This window comes from Myotis yumanensis, unplaced genomic scaffold (genome assembly GCF_028538775.1).
Source record: "Myotis yumanensis isolate MYYU_CA2020_CCGP unplaced genomic scaffold, mMyoYum1.0.hap1 SCAF_9, whole genome shotgun sequence".
NCBI lineage: Eukaryota > Metazoa > Chordata > Mammalia > Chiroptera > Vespertilionidae > Myotis > Myotis yumanensis.
In genome coordinates this window covers 76,925,834-76,942,341 of record NW_027223760.1, presented here as the reverse complement: position 1 = coordinate 76,942,341, position 16,508 = coordinate 76,925,834, and the positions used below count along the sequence as shown (strand labels likewise).

The window sequence follows — 16,508 nt, the reverse complement described above, 5'->3', positions numbered from 1 at the left end:
GATTCCTAAGTTGGAGCAAAGATGAAACTATAGTGTTAACTTGGATTGACAAAGGTCAATTTGTATAAATCAAATCTTTACTGCTTTTAGTTCAATTGCTTTGAACTAAATGTGACAAACCACTATGTGTTTGATCAAACCACTATTAGTGCCAAATTAGTAAAGCACAATATTGACCACAACTGCTTTGGTCAATGCTTTTGTGTAACATACTTTTTTGGTTGTCCCCTTTAAACATAGACTTTTAAAAGGTTTTACATGGGAGGTACATCTTCTGTAAGGAAATGTTGATTAAGATTCTTTTGTAGGAAAATATTTAATCTCTTATATAACTGCCTTGCCCTTTCCCTCCACAATTTTTGAAGCTCTTATTTAACGCTTTGAGAATTGTTAGCTAAAGGTGGAAGAGCTGATTCACAACTATGCTTCTTCACCAGTTCTTGCTGAAAGAGATTTACAGTGTGTGTCTACATTTAGATATAGATCCTTTTAAAAATATATTCCTTAACTTTTCAGGATGAGGAAAATATCTTCAATCATAATTGTATAAATGGAGGCAGCATTGTTTCCTGAAACATCTTGGGGACCTGCCTTATCCATACGTGTGCTATTTTGTATTACTAAGGATGAGATGCCATTTCTGCTTTTCTGACCATTAATTTTTGTGTTTACCTTTGTTTAGCTTACTAGAGACCCTCCACCTGGACAATCTGGCAATAAAAACCATGTTGGAAAAAAGGTGAAAATAGAAATAAATTCAATTACAGCTCTAGCTAGGAAATGACATTGTGTCTGTTCCCTTGGCCTATGTCCTGGAGGAGGAAGACAGCAAACCAGACTTACTTTATGCCTATTGATGCATCCATCCATCCATCCATCGATTAATTTATTCAGTAAATATTTTCCAAAAACATCTTGTGTACCAAACACTGTTAAGTACTGAGGAATAAATTACACAATTTCTGCTCTCAGGGAACGTATAGTCTGTGTACACATTGGTGGTGGCTTAGACTGCATTGTAGGCAGTAGGGGATAAAAGAAGTGGAATGCATTAGAGACATATTAGATGTAATTTGGCAGGTTTAATAATTTACTAGAACTGTGAGGATGAAGAAGGGAGAATCAAGGATGCTTCCTCATCCTGTAGCTTGGCTTCTTGGGTAGATGGTGGTATCATCCACTGAGACGGGAACCAGGAACAGGTCTGGAGACTATTATGGTCTCAGAATCGCAGGTTAAGTTTGAGGCCATCCAGGTGATTGGAACCTTAGAAAAGAGGCCTGGTTGGAAATGTGGATGGTAATTGGGAAGGCACGAGGTCACCGGAGCAGAGCAAGAAGGGATGAATGCAGGCGATGGGGTACAGTGCGTAATGCACAGATACAGGAAGAAATGTTGACTTTATCAAGGAGCTTGGCTAAATGAGAATGTGGGATATCTTCCTAGAATGTTAACCATAAAGTTTGGGCCTGTTCTTTCTAATGGTAAATATTGATGTCTTGTTTCTTTTTATTCTTTCTTAAGCTCTTTTTTATCTTCCCTTTGATGTTGTGCAGGCAAGATTGTGCCTGTGATGAGGTTGATCAGTATAGAGTGAGTGTGAGATGGAAGGCTCTTCTGAAAATGATCCACAGGAAAGATCGACAGTGATTTAAGTTATTTGCCAATTTTGTATTTCTGGAGAGGGAGGGAGGGAATAAGTATATCTGGGGCAGGGGATGGGAGACTTCAGGTATATCTGTTTAATTTCCTTAAAATGATCTGAAGCAAATATGGGAACATGTTAACATTGCTTAAATCTGGGTTGTATGTAACATGGATAGTTACATACTGGGTTGTATGTAACATATCATTTTTAGGACTTTTCTGTACATGCGGCTATTTCATAATTAGAAGTTTTAAAAAAGAAAGAAAAAGAAGATGGGATGTGCATGTGCTGACTAACTATTTAGTTTAGCCCCAGGAATCCATGGAAACCAGACAGGTAATAATCACTAGTCGTAAATTAATAATAAGTAAATGTTCAAAAATAGATAACAAATTAAAAGGGATGGGATTGTCTAGACATCCAAACACCTATCTGTTTTTGGAAACCTGGCCTTTGGTGGAACAGGGCCCAGAGCAAGTCCATTCTCAGTGGGGTCTTTACTTTTCACTCACTTTTTGCTACCAATAGAATTCCTGAGTAATTGGAGTCAGGAGTTTTTTGTTTTTTCTTGGGGTGGTGATCAAAGGTGTTTCCATCCAAATGAGAGCAGGATACTGCTCCTCAGGGGTCGCAGACAGGAGAAAAGGGTGAGGGGCACTGTGGGTCTGGGAGATAGAAGCTTCCTCCAGGGATTAAAAAAAAAATCCTTTTGAATGGGCTTATTGTTTATAAGAACAGCTCCTTAATGGAAAAACAAAAAGGCAAGAGTTCTGTAGCATGCTCTCTGCTTTCCTGTGCTGACCTCACTGCTTATTTGATTTATCAAGTCTTGCTCTGCTCTGTGACCTTTCTCTAACTATTTCTCTAGAGTATCCATTTACTTTATTTAGAAACATAATATTTTTAAAAAGCTGGAGCTAGTCAGAAAACCCTCACCTTTTTGATGTGGCCATTTCCCCATCTTTTGAAACCTTAAACTTTCCTACAGCCACAGTGCTGATTTGCAGAGCCTGAATCTACAAGTCTTTCAGGGCCCTGGCTCCTGCTCCCTGATGGGTGGGTGGTCCTCACATGCGGGGGGGGGGGGGGGGGGGGGGGGGCGGGGGGGGGGTATGAAGTTGGGGGGATTGAGGTTGGGGGAGGTTGCGAGAGACAGTAAGCTCCTCCCCGGGTCAGTTCATACACAAGTGCCAGAGAATTGGGTGCTGTGTGGTAGAGAAGGGACTGCAAAAGGCGCTCAGCTCACACTGAAGGAGGTGATTGGATTGTGGGGGAAAGCCGGGTGGAGAGGTGGCCCTGGAGTGGGACTGTAAGCATGGCCTGGTGTGGGACCTGAAGAGATGGCAGGGAGGGAATAAAGAAGGTGCCTTGGTGTCCCCTCCTGTTTTAATACAGCTGTGAAATTATTCCCGAACCTTGCTTTGCCACATTAAACATTCTGAATGTATGGTATGCAGTCTTTCTGAGGTTTTTTAAAAAGTAATTTTTAAATTAGTTTTTTTTTTGACATTTGTCATTCTCCCTTTGTTTTGCTCTTTTTTTTAACATTTAACGATACTAAGAGTATAACTATACAGTTTAAAGACCAATAAGTGGGCACAAAACAATTTCATCACGTTCACAGGTTAGCTATTTAAAGTGTTAGCTTGTTTTCTTTTGAATGTTCAACTGTCTGTTGTTCTAGGTATTGTGAGTTCTTTTGTAGTTTCTTTATCTTAAAACTCGGTGGCTACCAAAGGTGTACACAGACCTCTTATTTGGAAAATTGTTTCTAGGAATGTGGAACCGATCGAAGCTTGGAGATGACAATAACAAACATCTTAAAGGGCAGTTTAATCCCTGTTTTTAAAATTTCTTGGCTGGACATTTACTTGTTTTTCTTCTAGAGGAACTTTAGAATCTTGTTATTAAACTTTGCCTCACCCAAGGAAAGCACAACATCAACAAAAGTAATAATATCTCTGTAAATTGTGATTGGAATCACATTAAATGTATTTATTATGTTGGGGCTAATTAACATTTTTATAAAGTACAATTTGCCTGTTATGAAGTATGGTATTGTTTTCAGTGGAAGTGGAATTCTTGGGGTGCCCTGAGGAAAAGAATTTCCTGAGGTCCCCAGGGGAGGATGGGGTGTCACGGAAATCTTTATTGATCATGTAAAATTAAGGGGGTTTTCCTCCAAGCCATCCCGCATGGGAAAAGCCCAACCGTGTCTTCAGCAGGGCCAGAAGGAAGGCTCCTGCACAGGATTTCTATTCCATATTGAAGTCCAGTCCAGTCCAGCATCTGGCTAGCTTAGCTTGTGTTCCCAGCTGCAGTCCATGGCCATGCGGCTGCTTAAGACCACATGGCTGTGGAGAGAGAACAAGCAAATGCACGGGTGAGTTCGGGTCATGGAGCAAGAGTGAGCAAGGGAGGATAAGAGCGAGTAAGAGAACAGGAGAGAGCAAGAAGAGGGAACTCTGGCTATTTTAATTTTCCAAGATTTCGGGCCCTTGTGGTGGCTCCACCCTTCTAGCTAATGGTTTCTTCCCAGGCTAGACGAACAGGCAAGCCCTTGCCTGTGGCACTCTGACTTCACTGTGTATGCCTCCACCTCCCCTTTGTAGGATCCCTTCCCCCACTGATCTGCAGGGAATGGACCAGTGGTTCCTTGGGGAGCGTGAAGCTCTAACTTCCTGGTGAAGCTGCATGGATGACCATGCTTACAATGTCTGGCTTCCCCTTTGCTCTTTTTCTATTATTAATATTAGTAAACTAGCTAATCACAACGGTAAGAGTATAAATAGTCAGATGGGATTTTTTGTGATTGTCAGAAAGCTTTTTATTTTTAATGTCTTCATATATGTGGCATGTATTTCTTGTGTGTTTACTCTTAGCATGTTTGCTTGAATTAAGTGTCCCTTGGCAGTTTAATTGGGAGACAGAGGTGGGATGGAAGTGGACATGAGGACCTTGCATCCGGCTGGCCTGGTTTTCATACTGGCTTCGTCATTTGCTGCCAGTGTGATTTTGGGCAAGATATGTAATCCTTCTGAGTATCTGTTTTCTCTCCTATAAAATGTAGGTAATAATGCTATCTACTTTTTAGGGTCGTTGTGAAAATTAGATGAGCTAATGTGTTAAGGGCTTAACACCATTTCTGGAAGTTAATATGTGTTTAAAATATCTCTTTTTCTTAATTAGTAATTTCTGGTAAATAGAAAAACTGTTGATTTCTGGATATTTATTTTCAATTTTATGGCTATATTAAATACTATACTTACTTTAATAATTTTTGTTATATCTAGATTAGACTATAATACTATGTGCCAATAATATTTTCTTTCCCTCCCAATTGCTATATACTTGATCTCCATGTTCTATCACATCAAACTTCCTTCAAATTCCTAGATAATAGTGATTAATTCTGATGATAACCATATTGGCTGTTACTTTAATAATTTTATTATTATTTTTATCATGTTAAGGAACTATCTTCTGAGGTTGGTACTTTTTCTTTAATCAAAAATGTGTGTTGATTTTTATTGGATAACTTCTCACAATTTTTTGTTTTTGTGATCTATGACTTTTCTCCCTTGACCTATCCATGATCTTTATGTGTTTTCTATATTTCTCTTTTCTTTAAATTTAGATTACTTAAACTAATCTCTCCAGTCCCCTCTGCCTCTGGCAACCACCAATCTGTTCTCTACCTATGACCTTAGTTTGTTTTTATATTCCACATATAAGATAGAGCACAAGGTTTTTGACTTTCTCTGTCTGACTTATTTCACTAAGCATAATGCTCTAGAGATTCATCCATATTATCACAAATGAAAAGATCTCATTCTTTTTTTATGGCTTAATAATATCTTATTATATATATTTCCTTATCCATCATCCATAGATGGACACTTAGGTTGTTTGCATATCTTGGCTATTGTAAATAATGCTGCAATGAACAAGGGGTACATATATCTTTTTAAGTTAGTGTTCTCATTTTCTTTTGATAAATAACCACAATTCCACAACTAGAATTGATGAATCATATGGTAGTTCTATTTTTAATTTTTTCAAGACCCTCCATATTGTTTTCCATAGTGGCTGCACCAATTTATATTCTCACCAACAGTACATGAGGGTTCCCTTTTCTTTAGTACATTCTTGCCAGCACTTGTTAATTCATGTCTTTTGATAATAGCCATTCTAACAATTGTGAGGTGATAGCTCATTGTAGGTTTGATTTGTATTTCCCTACTGGTTGAGCACCTTTTCATGTACCTATTATCCATCTGTATGTCTTCTTTGGGAAAGTATATTTTCAGAGCCTCTGTCTAATTCTTAATCAGAGTGTTTGTTTTTTTGCTGTTGAGTTGTATGAATTCTTTCTATATTTCAAAAATTCACCCTTTATCAAATATATGATTTGCAAATATTTTCTCCATTTGGTGGGTTACCTTTTCATTTTGTTGGTGGTTGCCTTCACTGTGCAGTAGCATTTTAGCTTTTTAGAAGCTTGATGCAGTTCATTGAGTGTAGTTGATTTGTTTATTTTTGCTTTTGGTGTCAGATTTAAAAAATCACTGCCAAGACTTTTGTTAAGGAGCTTACCACCTGTGTTTTCTTCTAGGAATTTTATGGTTTCAGGTCTTAGGTTCAAGTCTTTAATCCACTCTGAGCTAATTTCTGTGTATGGTGTAAGATAAGGGTCAAGCTTCTTTCTTTTGCATGTGTCTCTCCACATAGAAATGTTCCCAACACCATTTATTGAAGGCTTCCCTTTCTCCAGTGTATGTTCTCAGGTACTTTATCAGAACATGACATGACCTTAGCAATGGCCCAGGACATTTAAAGCACCCTTTTCCCAGTAAATCAAGAGCTTCATTGTCTTTTCTGTAATTTAGAGGATCGGCCTTGTGCTGGCCATGAGGGATGCTAATCGGGATGGAAAGGACAGAGTTTAACAAATTCAAACTTGGGTTGGGCAACATTTACAACCAATATAATGGTTGAGAGGTTTCCGAAGTGCTATTGGGAGACAAAAGAGAGAACGATCCGTTATTTCATGGGAGGGTATTGTCAGGGAAAGTTGGTGAGAGGTGTTGAGATTTGACTTTGTTTCAGATACAAGCTTCTGTAGCATAGAGTCCTGGTTCTGATGTGCCAAGTCAATTTAAGGTGGAATTTCATACCCGGGTGGCGGATGATATGGTTGGGCTTGTTTGATTATTTGCTTAATGCAAGGTGACAGTGAGGCTAAATTCTTAGTCCCTGCTCCAATCAGGTTTTTGCCAGAAGTACACCAGCCAGCTGTCACCGAAACGGCTGCCATCATCCAGAGAGGAGCCAAGCTCGGTGCACCCCAACGGCCGGGAGAAGTCAAAACCCCTACACTCCAGGGTGTGTGTGTAGGGGTAGAGATGGTCAACCCAAGAAAGCATGTCTCAAATTCTGTTACCTGAGTATTTTTTTTAAATCGCAATCTTTCATCCTGGACACGAATTGCCCCTGTTGCTGGCTGGAGAGCACCACTGCTTGGTCAAAGAGCTCACACACCTGTGCCCCTGTGGCAGCACATCTGTAACTGCCCCAGATTGCGCAAGACAAGCTGAAGTGCATTCGGGTGGCTGCAGAATGGCATGAATAAAGCATTGTACTTCCCTCGTGCTGCAAGACAGGAGCGCATGTGTAGCATCTGAGAAGTATGCAGAAAATGTCTCTGAGCGTCCTGCTGTAATTTATTAGGAAAAGATGGCTTCACGTGTGGGGTTCACATCACCACTTTAAAGGCTTCTGAGCGTGTTTCTGAATCACCTCTGAGTGGCTGCCAGAAAAGGATGCAGGAGAACACGTATGAGTAATATGCAATGAGAAAGCAGCCAGAGAGATGGAAGCCGTTCTACATTACTTCCCTTGAGTCTGAAAAAAAATACAGCTGAATTACAACCAGCATACCACGTGTAGGTTTGAAAATGTGTGAATTCTGATGGCATCAGGAAAACATGGACTGAAGTTCCTTCCAAGGTCATCACCACCACATCAGGGTGGGCTCTGAGGCCCAGGCACTATGGTTAAAAAGCTATCAGTCCAGGCAGAAGAGGGGACCCACGGGACTGGGCAGATGCCCGGTGTGCAGACCTCCCCAGCCTGAGGACCTGCATGCCTGGGTGGGTGGGGCTAGTGTCCCACTTGGAGCATAGTGTGCATTGAAGGGTGCATTTCCTGGATGTGGTCTCTGAGGTGGAGTTTAGTATGCAGATGTTTACTGGCGGTCCCTTGAGATGGGCACCTGTGGAAAGGAGCAGGAGTGGGTGCAGGAAGATGGTGAGGTGCAATGCAGGCCCGGCACCAGCTTCAGCCAAACCCCCAGGGAGCTCTGCATCTGGTATGGACTGTAAGAGTTGTCCTGAATTGGACTGAGATGGCCAGACCTTTATACCCCCACATAGATCAGTTATCAAGGTGACCTTGAGGAAGGCAGTTCTGTACAGCTCAGGCAGTCCCTGCAGGTGCTGAGTTGAAGGGAATTGGCCGATAGCAGCTGAAGCAACAGGTTGTTCTTTGAAGTGAGGTGTGCATTGAACATCTGGATGTTCACCACAGTATTCAGGGTGTACCTCCAAAATGTATACATACTTTGAATAATTAAATCTGAAAAGAAAGATTCATCAGTTGAACTATCAGCTGCAAGGTATGTATACATTTTTTGGGGGACACCCTGTGTATCACATGGCTATGTCTGTGTGTTTGTTCATTCCTTCATGGAAGCAATCATCAGCCACAGTGTTCATTGTCCACTTAGTAAAACCAGGCACTCTTCTAGGTCCCGGAGGTAGAGCATTACACAGACTAGGTTCCTGCCCTGAGGAGCAGGCTTGCCTTCCAGTTGGGAGACAGTTGGGAAACAAGGGGACCTGGTGGGATCGGTGCTCTGATGGTCATAGAAGGACTGAGATGGTGAGTCACTGAGCAGCTATGAAAGACCAGAAGGCATGTCCATGGGAAGATGTGGGAAGAACACTGCAGACTGAGGGCCTAACAGAGCAGAGGCTTGTAGGGGACATAGGCCTGGTGTATTCCAGAGCAGACACAGAAGGGCAAGAACAAGCGGAAGCAGCCCTAACTGGTTTGGCTCAGTGGATAGAGCGTCGGCCTGTGGACTGAAGGGTCCCAGGTTCGATTCCGGTCAAGGGCATGTACCTTGGTTGCGGGCACATCCCCAGTAGGCAGCTGATCGATATTTCTCTCTCATCGATGTTTCTAACTCTCTCTCTCCCTTCCTCTCTGTAAAAAAAATCAATAAAATATATTAAAAAAAAAAAAAAAGAACAAGGGGAAGCAGAATGAGATGAGGTCAAGGCAAGGCATTTAGATTTTCTGCTGAGTCTGCCAGGAGTTATTGGAGGGTTTGGGAATAGGAGGGGGTTTTTCTGGAGAGGGCACTTAGCACGCGCCAGTCCTATTTTAAGTGTTTCACATGAGCCAGTCATTTAATTCTCACAGCAGCCTTATCAAGTAGGAGCTGCTATTACCCCCATTTTGCAGATGAGGAAACTGAGCACAGAGGTTAAGTGACTTGCCTAAGGCCATAGGGCTGGTAAGTGGCAGAGCTGGGGACCCAATGTGGGGAGGTCAGGCTTATGATTTTGTGCTCCTGACCCCTTTGTTCTGGAAAGATCTCCTGGTTAATATGAAGGGTAAGAGTGTATGTAGGAGGCCATTTAGAAGCCTGTTGCAGGCATTGACACTCTGGAGATGGATAGAAATGGCTACATTCAGCCTGTGGTGTGGACATGCAGTTGGACCAGGGTATGGGAGGAAAGAAGAATCTCAGATGACTCCTGAGTTTTGACTTGAGTCCATGTATAAGTATGCACATGAAAGGGGGTGCCCATACATGTTCTTTATTTTGCGGTTATGAAGGGTTGGGAGAAGTCTGGGCTGTCACAGATCTGTTAGTGACCTGGAAGGAAAAGTAAACTAACTTACATGGATTCCTGTCAGGATCCCTTTCCTCCCTGCTGTCCCCAGAAATCATGTACTGTTCAAAGCTTGCTTGTTGTAAGCTCTTGTTATGGGACTGGTTGGCACCACTAGTATGCTGATGGTTGAGCTTGAAAGGATGATAACAGCTAATATTTAATAGGGATTTTTTTGGGATTCTGTAAAAGGAATTTTTTTTTACCAGGGATTGAACCTAGTGTATCGGGAAGATGCTCTAACCAACTGAGCTACCTGGCCAGGGGCTTACTTTTCTGCTTTTACTAAGCACATTCAAGCCAATGCAAGAGAACTTGCACCAGCTCCCACAGCCACATCTCCTCACCTCTATTATCAGAGCTATCTAAAGCCACTTCCTCCAGATATCCTATGGGTCTAGTTCTTATCTTCTCCAGCCATCATGCCCATAGTCATCTCTTTTTCCTTGTAAATCATCTGTTTTGTTTTCCTGCTGGATGATGTTACCCGTATATAAGCATCAATCCTCTTAAAAGAAAGAAACACGCTCTTTGATCTTACTCCCTCTCACCAATGACCAGCTCCCTAGCCCCTCATGTATTTGCAGCAAATCTTCAAGGAGTTATTGATATTCACGGTCTCCATCTTCTCTTCAGCCATTCCCTTTCACACCCACTCTGGCCTTTTTCTGATCTCTTGCTCTATGGAGACTGCTTTGTCAAGGCCATCAGGGATCCCATGTGGGTAAATCCAACGGTCAGTTTTCAGTCCTCGTCGTACTTGGCCCTTCAGCAGCGTTTGACAAAGCTCTTCCCTCTCTCCTCCTCGGTGTACCTTCTTTACTTGACACCCAGCTCATCTTTCTGCCTGCATTCTGCTTTTTGGGCACTGCTTATCATCTCCGTTGCCGGCTCCTCTTTCTCCAGTGTTTTAATGTTGGGTACCCCAGAGTTCAGGGTCTTCCTCTCTATCTCTGCTCATTCCTTTGGTGATAGCAAATTGAAAAACATTGATTTCTTGATTTGCTTGTAACAACCAGATTTGTTCTTCCGGCCCAGACCTCACTCTCTAAAACTTCAGATTGGTATATTCAGCATTTCTGTTGCATTATACTAGTATAACAGATATCATCCTAAATATGTCATTGAAGAACTGAGCAGATTTCCCACCCTTTCCAATCTGCTCATCCCACCTTTTCAGTTCATGGTACCACCATCCTTCCAGTTGTTCAACATCTTGGACCCATGTTGGCTCTACCTTCCTAAAGCTCGGCTCCCCGCTGTCTTCCTAGGAGCCACCTTCAACTCCTCCTAGGATTTCACCAATAGCTGCCTGTCTCCTGCCTGGACCTACTTAACTTCCCTACTGTCTCTGTCAACATGGAGCCAGAGTGAGCCTTTAAAATGTAGATTAGATTGTGTCACTCTTCTGCTGTGAACTCACCATTTCACTTGGACCCAAATCCAGGGCCCTGCATCTCTTCCCCCACCCCACTCCCTCTGCTTAAGCCACACTCTGCTTTGGGCTGTTTTCCAAATTCACCAGGAAAGCCCTTGCCTCGGGGTTTCTCGTTCTAGCTGATTCTTCCCTCATATCTTTTCTAACTCCCTTATCTCCTTCAATTCTGTGCCCTAATGCCAGTTTTTCAGTGAGATCCACCAGTATCACCTTATTGCCTCCTGCCTTCCTCCCACTTCCCCCTCTCTCCTTATCGCCTGCCTCCACCTACATCACTCCACTTTTTATTTTTTCATAGCTCTTGATACCCTCTAACTCAGGGGTCCTCAAACTACGGCCCGTGGGCCACATGCGGCCCACTGAAAACATTTATCCGGCCCGCCGGGTGTTTTTGCTGCCGCTGCCTGTTGCTTAGCAGTTTTTTTTTAAACTATAGTCCGGCCCTCCAACGGTCTGAGGGACAGTGAACTGGCCCCCTGTTTAAAAAGTTTGAGGACCCCTGCGTCTAACTGTTAGAGTCTAACAAATGTTGCCTGTTATCTCTGCTGATGGGGATTTGTGTCTATTTTCTTGCCTGGTATAGTAGCCCAAGCGCCTGAAACAGGATCTAGTTACTAATTTCTAGTACATGGTAAGAGCTTAATACATATTTGTTGAATGGATGAAGGGGCCCTGATTCAATCAGATGGGGCCCATCTGATTGCTAAAGGAATAGCTCTCCTTTCTTCTTGAGAGGGGAGATGAGTTCCTTGGAGATCAAAGGCAAGGTCTTTTTGTTGTATTGTTTGACCTTAAGTGGTGAGAGCAGGCTGTCTTTTCAAAGACACCTATTCCAGGATGCTCTGTACCATGACTTTGGCAGTGCTGGTAGCTGCCAAAGGGACTTCCACATGTGACTGTGGAATTAAGCACCTGCATCTTAGTCGCCTGCAGTTTGACTACTTACTGGAAATTCGGGCCCCCCCTAGAGGCTACCTGTGTGAAACATAGAGTTAATTTTTAAAACTTTATTGGTGCTTTGGGTAATACATATTTTTGCCCTGTCTCCTTCTGGAACTTTCTATTCCAAAGGAGAGAAGTTGTGTGAGTGGCTTCTGGTCCTCTGTGACATTTGCATGTTGTCTTACTCTAGGCGCTTACCGAGCTGGGCGCTCATTGTCCATATAATTTCTTTTTTTAAAAACTATGTTTTTATTTATTTCAGAAAGAGAAAGGGAGAGGGAGAAAGGGATAGAAACATCAGTGATGAGAGAGAATCATTGATCGGCTATACTTCCTGCACGCCCCCTGCTGGGGATTGAGCCCACAATCCCAGACATGTGCCCTATCCGAGAATTGAACCCTGACCTCCTGGTTCATGGGTCGATGCTCAACCACTGAACAACACCAGAGGGGGTCATATCTTAAATTGTATCCATTTGATTTCTTAATTGCACAGCCCTTGAAATTTGTTTAAGCCCCAATTTGATTATATGTCCAGTTCTGCTGGTAGACTTTGAGCTCCATGAAGGCAGAGCTGCGTTGTATCTGTCTTGATGCACTGACATCTCGCCCAGTTTCACACTTGGCAGGGTTTAGTGAATATTTACAACATTGTGAGTGATATTGCTTAAAGCGGAGCCTCATCAGAAGCTATGCATTAGGGGAATGAAAACAGTTCTGGAGATGGATGGTGGTGGTGATTACATAACAATACGAAAGTCCTTAATACCACTGAACTGTACCCTTAAAAGTGGTTAGGATAGTAAATACTATGTTATGTGTATTTTACCACAATAAAACATTTGGGGAAAGAAACTCATGCACTAGGTATCCCACTGAATATTACACTAGCATCGTTTTACTGGACAAGCCAGAGCCAGGAGGCATGGAGATTGTAACTGAGGCACATGGAATTGTGTCAGTTTTGAGCTATTAAAATGCCCCTTGTCTGTGCTTTCCATCTATGTTTATAATTGTGATTCCCTCTGCAGTTTGTCTTCAGTCCCTTATTCCTTGGATAAACTGATTATTAGTGATCACTTTTCCATCAAGCCTAATATTTTACAGTTCTACATTTTGAAGTCATAGAAAAGTAGAATTAGAGCTCATGATCAAAGGCTTGGGTCCTGGAGTCAGACTGGGTTCATGTCCAGCGCTGCTATGTACGACCTGTGTTCTTTGCCTTTCTGTACTTCAGTTTCCTTACCTGCAAACTGGTGATGATGATGGACCCAGCCTCATCCCTCCCCTCTTCGTCCCCTTATTTGGCCATTCGGTCCTACTGGCCTTGGTTTCCAAAGGCAGTCATGAAGAAACCTTCCTCTTTGTTTCAAGTCACAGTCATCTTCATGTTTTTGTGCTTTGAATGTTCCAGACCATCTCTGTCTCTTCTCCCAGAGTTGGTATCTCTGGATAGATCCCATTGTTCAGTTTAAGGGTCCCCCGAGGCCTTTGCTGACCTCTAGCTACCCCCACTCACCCCCACTAGAATATGGACTCTTTAACAGGTGCCTGTAAGCTTCCAGAGGGAAGGACTGGAACTGTCCTACGGGCACCTGGCATAGTGCCCTGTGTGAAACAGCCGGTGATCAGTAAGTAGGTGAATCAGGCAGCAAAGAAAGCATAAACGAAAGTGCCCCCTTCTCGGCCCCATGAGAAATTCAGTATGATTCAGGTTTGGCTCACTTGAGTGTGTGCGCCAGTCAAATAGCTTGGCTGTTGACTTGAAATTTGGAGGAAGGTTTCATAGGTGCCAAGGGGATAGGATTGAGCCTTCTTGCCTACGTTCCCAGCCCTCTTCAGGCAGGGAAGCCAGGAGCTGGGCAGCAACAGGATGCAGTGATCAATAATCCTGCACCTGAGTCTAAAGGAGACGGGCGTAACCAAGTGAAGATTTGGGAAGTAGTTCCTTGGAGGAATTCCTCGCTGAATTCAGTTCTGGACCTTTTATTTTTCTCAGTAGCTTAGGATTGAAGAAGTAGGTTGTCTTAGACACATGAGGAAGCAGACTTTTCCCAGCTGGGTTCAGACTGCGGCTGGGGGTCTGTTACTTATACAACTGACGGCTTGTACTGCGTTGGGCAGTTGTTTGCATGAGTTCATGTCTTATTTTATTTCTTTTGATTGAACGAGGAGCCATACTGGGCCAAGTACTTGGAGGGAGGGAGGAAGGGAAGGAGGGAGGGAGGGAGAGAGAGAAAGAGAAAGAGAGAGAGAGGGGACATTGAATATATACCTATGCGTTTGTGAAGGGTCGAGGAGAAACGATGCTCTTAGGGTTCTTGGCTCCGTGGACTGGTTTAGATCCTGGATGAGGGTAGAGAAGTTTTAGAAACCTGAGCTGACATCTGTTTTCATGAAGGAGTATTATGTTATCCATGGGCCTAAACACGATTTGTCAAGACCTAGGGGCCAAGTAGTGCACAAAATGTGGAGGCGGAGGGTCCCTGTGTACTTCAGCTGGGAACCGGCTCCCTCTGGCACCAGATGAATCTTGGAGGATGTCTTTGGTCAGCACCAACGTGTGTGGGGCACAAGTAATGAGGTTTGAGTAAATGTTAAATCCAGTTGAAACAGGATTTCATGATGGACTGGCCCGGGCATCTATCCCTTTGCTGGTCTCTGTGCCTGATGTCAATGTTCTTGTTGGCTAACCCGTGTGACCATCCTCCTCCATTATACTGTTGTGACTTGGAGCTCAGTTGGCAAGTTCAGAGCTGCCAAAATAAGAAGATGTTTCTGGGCCTGTGCTGTCCAGGGCAGAGTGAGTACGTGTCCTGTGGGACTCAGACCCGGGCCTCGTCTGACCCTGCTGCGTGACCTCGGGAAACTCTCTTACCCTCTCTAACCTTTGCTGTTCTCATTGGCAAAATGGGAATAATAAGATCGTGGTGAGGATTTAAGGAAATCAAAGATGTGAAGGGTTTGCACAGCGTGACACTTGATAGCTACTGGTGTTGCTGTTAGTATTATTATTTATCCCAGCATGCAAGTTAGAATCCACTTACTCCCATAGAGCAGTTTTGCTTTTCTGTATAAGTTTGTATAAGGGAACTCATTTCCTGCTCACCAAAGTTTTATGAGGGAAGCTGTTGTCACCTCCATTTTTCAAACTCAATAAACTGAGGCCCAAAGGGGTGTAGTTTGTGTCCTCAGCTCCCACAGCTGGACTGAGGTGTGGAAGGTGAGCATTTCAGGGAGTTGGTCCAGGGCATTGCATTTATGCTAGCATCACTGGTAAATGGTAGCACTTAGAAACATTTACCACTCAGTTGGTTGCAGACACACAGGTGCATGTACTGTCACATATGTGGTGTGTTTTGGATCAGCTGGTCTCAGGTCTCTCTAGGAACTTAATGGACTCAAAAAAATTGCATGGGGTGCAACTATAAGGTAGGAGTCTGAATTTAATATAAATCAGGCAGGAAGGATGATCCCACATCTGTACAGACATACTGTATGCCAGCATGGGGCGAGCGGTTCTACTGAGCGTTAACATCTATAGAACACTTCTCATGTGTGCCCCTTAATCCTCACGGCAAGCCCGCTGCCGCTGCCGCGACTCACAGATGAGGAAGCAGCGCTGGGAGTTCCGGGACTCTGTACTGAGTGCAGTGAGGGGCCAGGCCTTGAACCCTTGCAGCCAGACTCCACGCCCGTGCTGTCACCCTCTGTGCGGCCCTGGGGGGCGGCTGATGAACACAGTTCATCAAAAACGAGCTGTGAACCGACAGATGAAAGAAGAGGTCTGTGAAACATGTGAAGGCTCCTTTGTGAACCAAAATGTACTTGTTTTCTCTGTGTGTCAGCAAAGAGCCACCATGAACTAACTCCCGGGTCGTCTGGCAGGGGCTGATTTAGGGGGATTTGCTCAACTCTACCAGCTGGTTAGCAGCACAGAGCTTTTAACATTTCAGGGGCAGGAAGTGAATAAGCAGGTGTTAGGGATCAAGCCAGCCAAGTCTGTGGGATCGGCTGAAAGGTGAATTCTGTGGAAAGAAATTTTGACATACAGTGCAGACATCTCTAGACCCAATTATGAACCTGAGTTTCCAGTAAACAAAAGTCAGGAAATCAAATTTGTTGGTCAGTTCCCCATTTCTCACAGATAAAACTTGTCCAAAGAAATCTTTATTTGTATTATTGCAGATAAGGGAGGTTACCTGGTTTAGGTGGGATAAGTCAGATGGAAAAGAAAATCTAGTTGTCCAGATATTATCAGGTGATAGGCATCCTTAATTGATTTTAAATGTCATAAATGGTCACCTGGAATTTTTGAACAGTCAGAATGTTTATACTTTATATTATATTGTAACTATTAGTGCCTCATACATATTACTGAGTCTTTTATTCCATAAAATACATGAAACCATACTACGTTTAACATTTTTGTTTGTTTAGTCAAATACTATCAGGGATCTGCTTTACATTGCCTTTTTGTCCTTTGGGAGAAATAGGAAATTGGGATATTTTTGAA

General features: G+C 43.1%; 1 protein-coding gene and 1 pseudogene across 2 annotated transcripts in view; one reads left to right on the top strand and one right to left on the bottom strand.

Moving 5' to 3' along the window:
* Positions 1 to 16,508, top strand: part of GLI3 (GLI family zinc finger 3) — a 278,059-nt gene that overhangs the window by 46,903 nt on the left and 214,648 nt on the right. The window lies entirely within an intron of this gene.
* Positions 1 to 16,508, bottom strand: part of LOC139016657 (large ribosomal subunit protein eL27-like) — a 45,147-nt pseudogene that overhangs the window by 13,008 nt on the left and 15,631 nt on the right.